Here is a 15317-nt window from a genome sequence, read left to right on the forward strand (position 1 = left end):
TACGTTAAATGTAACTGGGAGCTCATGGAGAGCCTTACTCAGAACTGGATCCGAGGTCCGTTAAAGTTTCAGTGATTTTAAGCTCTTTTGCAGAATGAACATCAACAACAAAACATTTAGAAGAGCTAAATCTAACATCATTATAATCAAATATAGGCAACACTGCGTGACCTTTGACCTTTGCCCTGCACACTGATTTCTATTAGTCACTTTAACATACAGATTCATTTTCTGAAGAGTAAACTTAGGCAAATCCTTTTGTGTCAAGCTTTTAAAAACTGACATATGCATCATATGATGCATTTTAAAGTCATTTCTTTGTCATATCTTCAGTGTGTGAAGGCCTTTATAAACATCAGAGTTTTAGTCTAATTAAATCTACATCTTGAGATATTTTAGGAGATAACACAGGTATTTTGTGTTGTGGTTCACAAAAAATGTTGTGAATGTGAGGGTGAAAAATTGCTTGTATGTCATATATGTGGGTAAGAAGATGGATGAATGGATGGATGGTTCACAAAGACACTTCCAATAACTAAGTCCACGTTTAGAGAATAGATTTGCGTTTGTTTGTCCGACAGGCCTTGACTTGAACATCGCTGCTGTCGAGTCGACATGCTTTTATGGGTAAAAGAAGCAGCTTCACAAGCATGTGGTCCTCACATTCACCCACAGATACTCAGGTATTTCTAACTCTTACTCTCTGATATTACTTCCATTTTTATTTGTATTTTTAGATCATCAAGAAATGGTTCTTAATACAGTATTGAAATATTGCTAAAATTGTAAAAGATTTATAAAACACTGCAGATGTAAGATGTAAGTATTATTATGACTGTATTTGTTAACTACAAACAGAAAATGGTGCATAAATATATTTATAATATTTGTTCATATATTTGTTCAAAACTGTTTATTACATTTAGCTTTAAAAAGGTTTTCCTCACCGTCTGTTGTGGTCAAGCTCCAGATGTGGCAGAATGCCTGGAAGTCTGACTCCAAGCTTTTACATTTACACCTTAAATACCTATGTCTTCCTACATGACGTTTGATCGTTTTCATGGGTTAAATAATGCTTGGTGATGTTTTGGCCTCATTTCTCATCAACAAAATGGCATCTTGTCCTGGCTAATGGTGTGTTTTCAGTTCTTTATCTCCTCATGTAATATGGTCACAGCTACCACAGTGTGGACATGCTTGAAAACGTGTTTGCACATGCATACATGATAAGATAACCAACAACAGTCCACTAAAACTCCTTCAGTTTTCATTTAATCCTCCAGAAATTCCAATTCAGTGAAGGAGCTTCCATAGACATGTGAGTTCTAATATTGACTTTGGTAAGTCCGATGGCAGCTCACCATGCTGTCGTCAAGGAAACTGTCTGTCAGTACAAAGAGAAGACTTTGGTTTTCCATCAATTTGGCATCTCTCTGTCTTTTATGGTGAGTTGAGCCCTCTGTTTGCATTGAGTCTGTTTCTGCTTCTTTCTGCAATTAACGTCAGAATATTGTGGAATCCACTGAAAAGTTGTGGCAACATCAAATCTAGCCGTAAATGTGAACGTCATAGTCCCAATGGGAATGAGTCATTAAAACCTCTTAATATCAGCTGGGTTAGGATTAGATCTAAAATAAGTGGGAAATAATGCATGTCTGATGCAAAATGTGAAACTTTGCAGCAGTGATTTTTGGGGATTTATGGAGAAAATACAGTTGCAGAAAACATTCTTAGACCACATCTCGGTTTCTTCAATTTCTTGTTAATTTTAATGCCTGGTACAACTAAAGGTACATTTTTTTGGACAAATATAATGATAATAACAAACATGGCTCATTGTAGTTTAATTTCAGAGCTGATATCTATCAATTTTCCATGTTTTTTTTTTATAATAACCAAAATCTGTGAAGCCGGTTACCGGACGTTAGTCTGGGGTTGTCTGTCTTCTATGTTTGTCTGTCATTTCCTGTTTTATTTTGTTAAGTTTTCCTCATGTATCTTGTCTGCTGTCTTTACTTCCCTTCCTGTTTGGTGTTCACCCTTACCCTGATTTCCTGACTCCGCCCTAATTTGTTCCACCTGTGTCTCGTTGTCTTCCCTCCCTTTTGTGTATTTATACCCTGCCTTTTCCCCTGATCAGACGCCAGTTTGTTCTCTCTTGTAGATAACTTACCAGCGTTCTGATCCTGTTTGTTCGTTTGCCTTACCGTGTTCGACCTGTTTTTTGTCGTCCGTTTTACCTGTCTTTTGCCTGCTCCCTGTCGGTTTGTCAGCCTCTATCTGCCTTCCTGGTTTTTTGACGCCTTCGCCTGATTATTCGGTACGTGAGTTTTGCCTTTCCCTATGTCCTGTCGCCTGTCTGATTGCCTTCCTGTGCATGACCTGTTTCCGTCCCTGACCTCCCTCTGCTGTCCCCTAGTCGGCGTTCCGGCAGTAAACCCGGTGCCGAACCGTGGGTTCGTGTTCGAAACCCGGTGGACGGTTCAGACGAGGACTTCCTTGCCCGCTGTCCTCAAGATCCTGTTCTTTATCATTATCGTACTAATTGTATTCAATAAACCCTGTAAACTTTTACATCCGTCTCTGCGTTCTGCATTTGGGTTCTGGGTCTGTGCTGAAAGCATTACAAAATCACTTCAATTCTTACATCAATATCTATGGCATTGTACTGACAAAAACAGTGCTTTTAGGCATTCCATGTTTTCTTTTCTGTTTTAGTCACATGATACACACAGGAGTTAGTACTTTATTGGATAACCATTGTTTTTGATGACTTTTGATGGTCTAATAATTTTTTCTGCAACTGTACTTGATGTGGATTAATGATTTCAAAGAGAGGATTTATCGGACCTTTGACAGAACTCTGGGACTGTTTCTTTTGGACTTCTGTGTTTTGGTGGAGAACTATGAGACTTCATTGGTGAGTTGGATTTGTTCGTTTGTCACTGGTCTAAAAACAAATGCTTACTGATCCTGCTGCTATGTTTGAATATAGGGTTAACAGGTTTCCAACAGAAATATACAATAACAAATAAAGTCTTACCACCTATATTTTAGCCTCACACATTTTTTATAAACGTTAAACCTAGTTTTGGGTCAAGCTTAGGCTTTATAACAGAACTAGTGGCTGGCCAGACTTCACTAGACTCACTAGAGTTGCACTGGCTCTGAGTCTTGAATCTGAACACAAGTGTTGTAGCACTACAGCCTGGTCTTTGTCTTTAGTCTAACCTAAAGGACGCTTTTTGAAGGTTTTCGCCTCAGCTCAGTCTGAGAAGTATTATTGTGTCATCTTGTCTCATCTCAGACAAATAAAACCCAGGATTTTAGGTTAATATCAATCGAGTTTTCAGTGACTGGACATCCTTCTGAATTTTTGGTCCTATATCAGATTTATTTGTAACATGTGTTGTGAAACACTGTGGTGTGAAAAGATCAGTGAAACTTTAATCTGTTGTTTATTCATGTTTCCTCAGGCTGGTAACAGGACTGATCCAACCCTCATACCTTGTCAAGCTGCAATATTTTAGAAACTTGATTGCCATAGCGGTCTTGTTGAATCCCTAGTCTTGTCTGGGTCTTAGCTCAGTGTCATCCTGCCTTGGCCTTGGTCTTGACTTCAGTTTAACTGGTCTTGACTACAACACTACTCAGGACATTAAATCCCAGAATGTGAACTTGTTAATCCAAACTGGATCGGCTTTATAGACCAACTAATAGATCAACCACAATAACATCTTTACTTCTGGACACCTGAAGATGGTAATGATGAGCAGTTGATGCGTTTGAAAACTCAAAATCACCAAAATCTAAGAAATCTGAAATGCTCCAGTCTAAACCATGTTGGAATATTTTTGCTTCTGTTATTGGTGGGATAATACCTGGCATGGAAGCATGAATTCAGGAAGAAACTGTGGTGGTGTGGACCAGTGGAGATTTCTGTTAAAGGTTCATTCACTGGTGACACTAGTAGAGTTAACATTCTCATGCAGATCCCAGAATACAAAGTCCATTAAACCTGAGGTGTTCACCTGGTATTCTGGGTCATATTGAGGTCAGACCAGACTTCATTTGAACTTCATTCCACCTCTTCTAAATTGTTTTGGTCGACGCTAAAATGCAGTGAGTGAATTCACAGCTTCTCAAAAAGAAAAGAACCAATGGGGAATAAGGTTTAAAAAGGAATGGAATAAAAGCAGCTGTGGTGAAAACATCTTTACAAACTCATCAGATCTGTTTGATCCATTAAAACACAAATCTTAAACAGCAGAGTCAAACCTCTGAAAAACATTGAATGTCTGAAGAAAGGGTTTAAAACTTTCTACCGCAAAGAGAAAAAGGCTCAATGGATTATTTTAGACAGTAGTTTAACCTTATTTTTAAATTTTAAATTAGTGTTGTCAAACAATTCAAATTTTGCGTTAGATTAATCACAGGGTTGCTGTGGATTCATTTTGATTAATCAAGATTAAATATCATTCATTTTTAATCTATATTAATAACGTTTCATTTTGCATGTGCAAACAGACTCAAGAACGAAGAGAATATATATGCACTTAATGTGTTTATTAAACACCTTCAACAGTTTCAACAAAACAACTTGAAACAACTGTTCTGTCTTGGGTTTTTTGTTCTCATATTTCCATCCAGAGGGCCAATGTACTGTTTAGCGTCTTCCATCTTTATGGGCTGGTTCTGCTGCCTGTCACTACTGGATCAACTGACCATTTGGGCATGCACGACGATAACTCTACTTGGACAAAATGCCCCAAATGCGTTACCAGAGACGTTCAGAGTCATTCTGCACTGTAGATGGGTTAATTATTAATTAATTAATTAGTTAGTTAGTTAATTAATCAATTAATTAATTAATGCATTAATTTTGACAGTCCTATTTTAAATCTATCTTTTGAACAGTGAACCTTTACTGGAACCTTTCAGAGTCTTTTCTTTTTTTAAAAAAACAAACATGTCCATTTCTGAACTACTTTGGAATGTTAAAGAAAAACAAGTTGAGACAGATAGAGGGAAAGTTTGATTCTGATAGACTGATGACAGTAAATGAATGGATGGGAAACTCTAAGGTAAAAAAAAACAAAACCTCTAAGTTCCTGTTAGAACTCAACATGACTGCTACTGGTGGGAGTCGGACACGAGACCAGGGTCTAAACACCAAAATATTAACAAATGTGTCTATCCTGTACTGACTCTGTACTAACAGACTGAATCATGCTCCAGGTTCTTTAGAGAAGATGAGTTGAAACACATCAACAGAGACAAAAGCCTTTCATTCATCCAAGGCCGTATGTTACTACAGTGACATCAGCACCTGTAAAAACTTGGCCAACAGTGACAGAGTTACCTAAAGCTCTAAGAACTGGAGCCACGTCCAAACAGCGCTTTGTTAAGATTTATCTCATGCAGATTGAGAATCTGATTACGGCCTAATATTTCATTGGTGCTTCCCTTTTGGCTTCAGGCTCAACACATGCACTTTAGCAAAGTGTGATATGTTACAGATAATGAAGCCTCAAAGCCACAAAGAAATCCCCCAATCAACTGTTGTTGAGTAGTTTTGGCACAAGGTTCCACACATATCCTGGACCAGAGGTGTCTAAAATACAGCCCAAAACCGCCCATCCAGAGGGTTCAATCTGGCCCCCGGCATGAATTTGCAAAGTGCAAAAATTACACAGAAGACACTGACAGTCAAAGGTGTTACTAAGTCTTGACAAGTTGTTATGATCACAAAGTTAAATGCAATATTTTAATGTTCCAGATGCCTGCTACTCAATGTTCTGTGACTTTGTAAATCCACTGTGATCTGTAAGTTGTAATGCACATTAGGGATGGAGAGAGTCACCGATTTGAATCGGTGATCCAAGACAGACATTTGCAATGTGACTGCACCGGTAGCTTCTGTGTGCATTGGATACAACTGTCGGCAAAATGTGCAGTGTACCTTTCTGAGCATGTCTGCATCAGTAAAACCCATGGTTACATCAATTATTACATTGTTTATCTCCTCTGCACCTGTGTTTTTGAGGCGCCTTGAACGCACCATCACTGTCTTTTGGCGTTTTGTTATTAAATCATATGGGAGCCGGGTGGCACAGCTGCAGTTAGTAAACAGCAAACAGAGAGAGAAGCAAGACAACAGGTGAAGAGGAGATATTCAGCGTACCTCTGAAGACACACACAATAAACATTTTTTACTTATGATTTAGTGTTTATTAGGAGGAGAACAATCCTCAGTACCATATTGAATTGCATCTTCTTTTTGAGTTGGTTTCATTGGTTTGCTTTATAGAAAACAATCAAGTATCAAGTCCATCCTTCACAGGGAAAGAGAGAGGACTAAATAATTGTGATGCTTAGAAACCAGATGTGGCCTTGTAAATTCTTTGTACTGTGTTGAATCGTTTTGAATTGCATCATGAATCGTATCGACCCGAATCCCAATGTACAAGTTGAATCGTTGTCAAATCATTAATGAATTGCATCGCATCGTGAACAGGGGTGAATCGTATCACATCGTATCAGCAGGGAGTTTCACTGTATTGTTAATGTTTTGTATCACTGGCAGCGTATCGAGATGCATATCGAATCGGCCTCAGTGGTGGGGATTCACATCTCTAATGCACATATTATGCCTCAGATAAGCTGAGGCATAATATTGTTAAAATTGCACTTAATTTCTCAAGAAATTTCAGGTATTTCTTGGACGTTCACATTTTTCACATTTTTTTAAGGATAGTTGGTAAATGTAAACATTTCCATAATGTAATTTTACTCTTTTGCATCTAAAACAAAGACAAAAATTTGGAGTTGACATTATTTAGAGGTTATTATGCTCTTATTTTACTGGTCTGACCCACTTGAGGTCAAATCGGGCTGGATGTGAAGTAAAACAAGTTCAACACCTCTGTCCTAGACCCTGGTGATAGTCCTAGAAACAGCCTGTTATCATGCAGTGACCAAATGTAAAATGTCCCAGTTAGTACAACATCCTAGACACAATCTTTAACTTGTGAATAATGGCCAGACTTTGATATGAGTTCTATCCTTTAATTTCCAAAAGGCAGTTTTATAGTTACTTGCCTGTTTACCTGAACCCCTTCAACCTTTTGTTTTTCATACACACTTTTTAACTAAAACACAAAAACTGAAAAAGACAGAAGTGGAGCTGAAAAAAACCATCTAGAACACTACTTCATATCAGCAGTTGGGTCACATTTAACCTTTAACGACCCCAAAGCATTTACCGATCCAAAATGTTTAATTACTTTTTAATCACTAATCCTGTCAATACACTGAAAAAATCCAGATAAAATGCAGTTTGTCAGCTTTTCAGCAGCATCAGATCTCTTTTTCAGATGCATTCATTGTCTCTGTGGTGAACATGGAAACCGTCATCTTCTACAACACTGATTCATCTGTAAAACCCATATGGTTTGATGAATGACAGCAGATGGACACAATTATTTTTATGTTCAGTTAATGAAATATTTGGCAGAAAAGCTCATTTTTCTTTCAATTTTCTCTGTTTTGATATGATAACCTTTGAATTGACTGAGCTTAACATCTACATCAGGGGTGTCAAACTCATTTTAGTTCAGGGACCACATACAACCTAATATGATCTAAAGTGGGCCGGACCAGTAACATAATATAAATAACAGGATAAAAACTTATAAATAATGTAAACTCCAAAGTATTCTCTGTGTTTGAGTAAAAAAAGTCAAATTCTGTAATGAAAATGTTTACATCTACGAACTGTACTTGAACATAAGATGAACAAATATGAACAACTTGAAAATTCTAAAGAAAAATAAATGCAATTTAAACAATATTATGCCTCAGTTTATCATTTACACATGTACATTATAACTTACAGATCACAGTGGATCTACAAATGCACCAAACATTTAATAACAGGTAGAATATTATTAAAATTCACATACTTCTCTTAAGACATCTCAGGTTGTTCATATTTGTTCTGGTTGTTCACATTTTTTGTAAAAGAGCTAGTCTAAATATAAACATGTTTGTGTATTTGACTTTTTTTTTTTTTACACTAAAACGAAGAGGAAAATTTTTGATTTTCATTATTTATAAGTTATTATTATAGTATTTTACTGGTCTGACCAACTTTAAGTTGAATTGACCTAAAATTATTCTTACATCCTAGATTGTTAATATATTGAGTACAATTTTTGCATTTCACACATTCATCCCACATTCATCCCATCTACATGGTCAGTAAATTAAATTTAAGAAAATATCAGATTTTCACCGGAAAAAATGCAAAGGATAATGTTATGGTGTTAAAATCATTTGATAAGGGTTAAATGTAGAGGAAAAATCAATTTAGTCCCCACAAAAATAGCTCTGGGTCTTCATGGATTAAAAGTTAGTCAGCTCTTCAACATTTTTATGGTAGCTAGGATCAGAAACTTTTTCATTTTCATAATATTGTTATAGATCGCCTGTCTGTCTAAATCTGAGTTTGTTAGCTGTGGTGTAGCTAGGCATCTTTATATTTCTTACTTTAAACAAAGCGACATACTAGTTTGGGGCTAGTTTGAGGGCTAGTTACTGTTCATTACGTCCAATAGACAGCACTTCCAATGGTGGAGATTTTATAGGCTTGTTTCTTTATTCTTTTTGCTTTTTAATAATTATTAGAAAGTCTCTGAAAACAGACAGAAATATGCACAAAATCAACACAGAGGGCAGACAGATGGCTTTGTTTGTATCTTTATCTAATGTTGAGCATAAATGAGCTTTTAGACAGTAGGTGGAAGGCATCTAAAACAGCTCTTATTTTAGACCTAAAATATCAGATTTTTCCTGTTCTAATCCTTTAAAGACCCAGTGTTACTTTAGTGTCATTTCCCAAATGAATTTCTCTCTCTGTTTAACCTTTCTTCAGTGATTTATCACCATTTATTGTACTATTATTTTCTTTATTTTGTGTTTTTTTTTTTTTTTTTGTCAGTGTAAATCATGTATTTTCTTATAATACATTCACTGATAATGTAGATGTTCATAAATCTCAGACTAAAGGTGAGGGTTATTATATCTGAAAACAGAGAAAGCTGAAGAAAAAGGGACTTTTTCAGCAAATATACCATTAACTGAACATAACAAGTGTGTCCGTCCACTGTCATTGATCCAACTCCATGGGTTTTACTGGTGAATCAATGTTTTATCATATCATATCTGATGACCATGAAAAGATGACAAACTGCATTTTACACCAATTATTCACATGTATTAATAGGATTAGTGGATCAGTGGAACAGTTATTAGACATTTAAAACAGTAGATGCGTTTTGTCGGTGGTGGACATTTGGGTCTTTAAGGGTTAAGTCACCAGATGAAAACAACCTCAACATATCTCCATGATGACATTAAACCACAGGTGTTAGAGTAAAACCCTGCTTTAAAGAGATTTCATTTATATCATATTCAGTATACATATTTTAAATTTTGGCAACTAAACAAACGTGATTTGTTGTGGCGTTAGACTCCAGCTGATCAGATCATAGTATTTTTATAATCACCAGCGTGTACTGTACAACAACATGGATCTTTATGTATCAGTGTACAACACGACTTCATCTGCAATAAACTGATGCACAGAAAAAACAGCAGGATGTGGCCGACTGCCAGAGGAAAATAACAGCAAAAGAAAACATTTGCATTTGGTGATTCTGCAATAATCCTGGGCCCTGCTTCTCCATTATTACAGTATCTGACATTTTGCATGTAATATAGAAGTCAAACAGGGATATGGAGATGAATGGTTTTAAACTGTGTAAATTGATTAGAGGGAACGTTTCAGGTCTGACTAATGGTTCGGCTGTTGGACTCCACAGGGAAAACAGATCATGACCCATTTACAAAACAAAGGCTTTGCTTTTCACAGTTCAGGTGTATCCTTTGGGGAAATATAATGTGGTATTTACAGATTCAACAAAGTAGACTTTTCACGCCTAATCTGTTGCTCTTGTCTTGAAGAAAAATTGAGGTGATTTCTGGAGAAAGAGGCCGTAGATCCTAAAAATGGAGTTGGTGCTTCATCAAAAGTTTCATCATTGACTCGCCAGTAACAGGAGAACATAAGTCCTCTCTCACTGGGTTGCAGATACTATGCAAAGTTTTAATTGCTAAGCATTTGCTGCTGTTACATGGACAATGTTTCATTAACACAATTAGAATCATTCTAATCAGAGATTCTAATTTAACTGTTTACAAAGACGCTGAATAAATGGGTCTGATGAGGTGTGTGTTTACATGAACCAAAGCATTTAATCAGAGTTGAACAGTTTTTAACATGTGCAGAGTGGTTCTACTTCTATCCAGGACCAAACCTATAAAAGAAAAATAGGACCAATGGCCCTGTAGCTTACAGGCCAAATCAAAAGCTTTGGGAAATGTATCCAGATGCCATTTATTATCACCCAGTTATGTGTATTTATTCTATTACAGAAATAGTCCATGTTTTGGTCATATTCCAATCAGATCTGTAAGAAATTCAAATTCCAACTTGATATCATTGATACTTACCGATTCAATCCATGTCCTGTCTCTTATAATGGGAACATCTTTCAAAGTCGCACCAAATCCAGAATCGCACAAAATCCGAATCCAGATCGAAATAATTTCAATATCTTGTGTTGACATCATCATACAGAAGCTGTATACCAAGTTTGAAGTCAAGCAGAACTGTAGTTTGGGAGAAAAAGACGATTGAAATTTTTTCCCCATAAGAGCCCATGTTAAATTTTTCGTAAGTTCCCGGATCCAGAAGAAGATCCTGATCAGTATGTGGACATTATGTTTTGGTCATCTCCTGATCAGGGCTGGACTGTAGAAATTTACTCTGGATATCATTTATATTCACTGAGTTATTGCATGGATCCACTTCCTATCTCTTATAATGGGGAAATTTTTCAAAGTTGCACCAAATCCAGAATCAGATCCGGATCCAAATAATTTCATTAACTTTTTTTTGACATCATCATAAAGAAGCTGTATACCAAGTTTGAAGTCAATCGGAATTGTAGTTTTGGAGAAGAAGACGATTGAAATTTTTGTAACGGACGACAGACAACGACGACGACGGACGCCACATGACAACAGTAGCTTACGGCCTGTTGGCCGGTAAGCTAAAAAGCACTTTTTCCCCCATGACGTTATTGGATAGATTGGACGTCTTCCCTAACACTTGCATCACATACCGATGCTCAGTCAGGGTTTCACATTCCTCTGCATGGGGAAACACTGTGGATTTAGGCATTTAACTAGAACTGCAGCTATTGATTATTTTTGTAATCAATTAATCTATTGATTGTTTTCTTTGATTTGATTCATTGATTATTTGAAAAAAAAAAAAGTAAAAATGTGACACAGACATTCTGAAAATGACAACAACTTGTCCTTTATTCCAGAACTAACTGAAACAACAACCACAAAAAGTATAAAACTACAAGGATCAATAAAAATATTTATATAGAAATAACAATAACAACAGTATAAAAGTTTAGATTAAAACATCTACAGGTATAAACAACAAAGAAGTCACATGACATCTACAAACAATATGCTCACTGCAGTCTTCATCACATTTAGATCCAACTTATAACAACTTAAGATGGAACTAACATACAACTTTGTGTTGATCCTGGTGTCATGTGCGCCACAATAAATGTCTGTGGGAAACAACAGCGGAACCAATGTTTAGTGGCAGCGAAACTAAGGAAACGCAGCTTTGATTCATGAAAATTGTAACTGAATAATTCTTTTATACAATTTAAGTCAATTAGTCAATTAATAAATTAATCGTTTCAGCTCTAGTATGTCAGCGACCCAGTCCAGATACATCATGATCTCTTTACGCATTAGAAATAAAAAAAAAGTGATTAATAAGTTACATTTAAATTCCTACACATCTGTTACATATTCCACTTTTAACTCATGCCATACAGCATCTGCTCTTATTAAAGTTAATTATTTTGGCAAAAAAAATTCTTGTGTATGCATTATTTGTTTATTATCATTTAAGGTTTCACCATTTGTAACTAACTGCTACAGAGCTGCTTTACATAGTGAATCCAAGACCAAACTACAGTCTCCAAAAACTAAATAAATCAGCACTAAATAAATCAGCAAATTACTAAATTGCAGGGTAGCTGTGGCTGTGTGTAGCTGTGTCCTTGGGCAAGACACTTGGGCAAGACACTTCACCCTCCAGTGTATGAATGTGTATGAATGTTTGGTGGTGGTCAAAGGGGCCGTTTGGCGCAGACTGGCAGCCACTCTTCCATCAGCCTGCCCCAGGGCAGCTGTGGCTACAGATGTACCGTACTACCATCACTGTGTGAAGGTGAAAATGAATGAATAATGGATCAATAATGTAAAGTGCTTTAGGTGCCTTGAAAAGCACTATAGAAATCCAGTCCATTTTTATTGTTATTATGAATAAATTATTCACAGTCTTCAACACCTATTATTGAGTTTTTCTGGGTGTTGTTTGCACTTAATTTCTTGACCATAGACTTCATGTTGTCAGTTTGGTTTTTCTGTAACTTAACTTAAAGTAAGTCTAGCCATAAAAACCCACACTTTAAGTCCACAACCTGCTTAAAAAAAAGATTATAGCAGTATTTTGTGTACTGGGCGGCTGTGGCTCAGTTGGTGACCGAAGGGTCAGCGGTTCAAATCCTGGCTCTGACTGTCCACATGTCGAAGTATCCTTGGGCAAGACGCTGAACCCTGACTTGCTCCCAGTAGGGCCAGGCAGCGCCTTGCATGGCAGCAGCACCCTGCTGGTGTATGAATGTGTGTGTGAATGGGTGAATGTGAGGAATTGTAAAGAGCTTTGGGCACCATGAAGGTGTAGAAAAAACGCTATGTAAGTTCAGTCCATTTACTGCTATCTTTTATTATTTCCTCTACTGTGCAACCATGGTCAAGAAAGCAAAAACAGAAAAGTCCCCTTAAACACTATTACTGGATATATTTTCACTTTAAAGATATACTTTACACCACAATTAATTAAGATCTTGTCAAACACTGGAACAAGAGAAGATGAATTTAATGACAAGAACCCACTGCCAAATACTGAATATATGTGGAACAGAGTTCTGGTCAAAGGCCTTATTAATGGTGCAGTTTTTTCAGATGCCTTACATATGATCTATTTCTTTTCCAGATCTTTCTAATATCAAAGAGAAATGGTCCAAGAGATGCACTGTACTGCATATGTATTCTCAGTACTCCATAACAAATACATCTCTACCTTTGCTTGTACTTAAATTCATGCAGAGCACTGATGCTGATGAGGTGCTTCAGTATTTTGGAAAATAGCAAAGGTTTGTCCTGATTTTCCTTTAAAAGTTGTGTGTAATCCTGAATAAAACCCCACTCAGCCTCCACGTGTCAGATGTCAACAAAATAATCTGAAAATCAAACACAGCCTCTGCTTAATCTTCTTTTTGGTTTCATCATTAAGAGCGTAAACATCATATTTTCAGTCCATGCGCCTCTGAAACTGCACTCGATCGACAAATCGGGATAAATGATGATGCCGGAGGTAATTAAGAACCCTGAGTGACAGGTACAAGGGCATCCAATGGCAACTTTAATAAAAAGGAGGGAATAATGAGTGGCTGAGTTGCATCAGCAAATCCAATTTCTAAAGAGAAGGTTGACGACTGTGACATCGACACAGCTTGGATATGAATTCAACTCTGAACAAACACCATTACAAAGAATTAAGTCCAAGTATAATATCCTCATAAATGAAGAACAGCGAGGATAATGCAGCCTCGGGTCGTGTGATTTCTCTGAAAGGTTTCATTTATATATTTGTAGACCACAGATATTATTGTAGATATTAGAAACATTCAAGTAAAGCAAAGCACTGGTTCTGTTCATTTATAGATGGCTATGCAGTACATTTACTTCAGAAGTTATGACGAGTGCTGTTACTTCTTAAACTCACAAAACACTGAATTTCCTGCATCTCTGTGGAGTATTCAAGTATCTGTCAATACCACAGACAGACAATAATACAATAATAACAATAATATAATAGTGAAATCGATATAGAATGGAAAGGCAATAACAAGATACCTGATATAATACTTTAGTTCTCATGGCTAATGGAAACAGAATAAAAGAATAGAAAAAAAAACAAACTGTAAAGTCAATAAAATGCATTGATTAGTCATCAACCACACAGACACAGCAGCATTTACTTAATACATAATAATGTACTGACCACAGTTGAAATCCATACTGAAATGCTGTGTGACTGATGGCTGTGATACGAATTAGCTTTGTTTTTTTTTATTATTATCTGCACGAGCCATCAGTCAATAAGATTAATGGAAAACCAATTGTGTTGATGCTGAGATGGAAGCTGTCACTCACCTCAGTTATCCTGTCATTGTTATTATGCAAAACCAAACCTGGCGTTAGAATCAGAGTACTTTATTAATTCCAGGAGAAGTTATTGAGAAAAACAGACATGTCAGGAGTGGGATTTGAACCCACATCTCCATTTGGAGACCAGAAGACCCACTGATTTGGAATGAGTTGATCCTTGAGTCTGGCACCTTAGACCACTCGGCCATCCTGACGGATCAGTGTTCATGTTAGCAACAACAGCTAGCCAGCACTTGAAAGTGAAGCTAATGCAGGAGTGACTGAAAGTGTAATACCACCATTAGACGCTGCTCTCACAGACTTACATGAAACATCTCTCTAATAAAAGTACTAAGTCAATAACTTTCATCCAGGAGTCATTCTGGTCTCATTCGTTTTATTTTAGAACCTCAAATAAGTGATCAAACAAGGTGATCAAATTGTCAGTTATTGTTCAGTTGATAACATCTTTACTGTTAATAAAAGGCTGCAATGTCTGTTGTGACAGGCTTAGATTTTCGAAGTATTGATAGACTGTATACTCACCTACTGAGTTGAATTTTAAGAGCTTCTGGTTATTGAATAAAGCATGTTATATTTCCTAGGCAGCCTAAGTGTACTGTTGGTAATTCTATATAGATTTAAAAAAAAAAAAAAAAAAAAAAAAAAAAAAAAATATATATATATATATATATATATATATATATATATATATATATATATATATATATATGGTTTTACTTTTATACTTTTTGTGGTTGTTGTTTCAAAGGATCTATCTATCTATCTATCTATCTATCTATCTATCTATCTATCTATCTATCTATCTATCTATCTATCTATCTATCTATCTATCTATCTATCTATCTATCTATCTA

General features: G+C 36.3%; 1 non-coding gene across 1 annotated transcript; it reads right to left on the reverse strand.

The window, feature by feature from the left end:
* Positions 1-14543: 14543 nt before the first annotated feature.
* On the reverse strand, positions 14544-14654 carry trnal-caa (transfer RNA leucine (anticodon CAA)). Its single transcript has 2 exons — positions 14617-14654; positions 14544-14589 (listed from the first exon to the last, which is right to left on the reverse strand). It is a non-coding gene; the product is annotated as a tRNA-Leu (tRNA).
* Positions 14655-15317: the final 663 nt, after the last annotated feature.

Source organism: Sphaeramia orbicularis, chromosome 24, assembly GCF_902148855.1.
Source record: "Sphaeramia orbicularis chromosome 24, fSphaOr1.1, whole genome shotgun sequence".
Classification (NCBI taxonomy): domain Eukaryota; kingdom Metazoa; phylum Chordata; class Actinopteri; order Kurtiformes; family Apogonidae; genus Sphaeramia; species Sphaeramia orbicularis.